A 1,048-nucleotide genomic window follows, 5' to 3' on the forward strand; every position below is an offset into this window, starting at 1 on the left:
CTATAGCAGCGGTCTCCAAACTTTTTTGATCGTGCACCCCTATCAGTAAAAAAATTTTGAGCATGCACCCCCAATAGATGTATATTTATTTATAAATTATATACATGTACTACTCGCGTAGCGTACGTGCCACGTGACCATCTGACATACGGACCGAGTGAGGGTGCCAGTTTCAATCCGTATATTAAATTTTAGTAAAGCTTAATTTCTTTCTTATTTTTTTAGATAAAAAATAAATATAAATAGAAGTGCTAATATTTTCTTCTGGCACCCCAATGGATCATCTTGTGCACCCCCTGGGGTGCACATACACCACTTTGAAGACCATTGCTGTATAGCAGTGGGTGTATTCCTCTTCCTTGGATCTCTTGAGCACACTTTAAGAACCCTTGCAGCACCAAGGCACTGGCCACCATTTTCCCTGTGCTTTACTTGTAGGTGGGTCAAGGTTGACTGTGTAATTTTACTAATAGATTAGACAATGGATTTTATAGGGTAGTTTGGATAGGGATGATCCCATCTTTGGCAGGGGGTGGTTGGACAAGATGACCTCTGAAGGTCACTTCCAGTGCTACTTTTCTATGACTGTCTTAGGTCTCATTGTAGGAAGACCAATGAAGTTGGGGCACTTGGAAACTGTGGGCAGAGCTCAGTATCTTAAAGGATCAAATTCATGGTAAGAAAAAAGTAGGACAGGATTTTACATTGCCTACAAAGAACAGTTTACTTTCCCTATATTGTGGTCTTACCTCAATGCCCTCATCATCTGTGTTTCTTTTACCTTTTTGCAAGTTTAGTCCTTTTTAAATAAAAAACAATAGACTTAATGAACAGAAAATTGTATTTCTAAATAAATCATACATAGTGAGTTCTGTGGTATGTTCATGAGGAAGAACAAACATCAGGTGGGTCCCATTATGCCATTCATTGATTATCTATTTTTACTGGATCATTTGCTGACAACTTAATGTAGGAAATCTTAAGAGACATTCACTTGGTCCATGTGAGTAAAAAAGTCCTTGCAAAGTAAGAGTACAAAACAGAAAAG

This window comes from Gavialis gangeticus, unplaced genomic scaffold, assembly GCF_001723915.1.
Source record: "Gavialis gangeticus isolate Ggan-Ray unplaced genomic scaffold, GavGan_comp1, whole genome shotgun sequence".
Lineage (NCBI taxonomy): Eukaryota > Metazoa > Chordata > Crocodylia > Gavialidae > Gavialis > Gavialis gangeticus.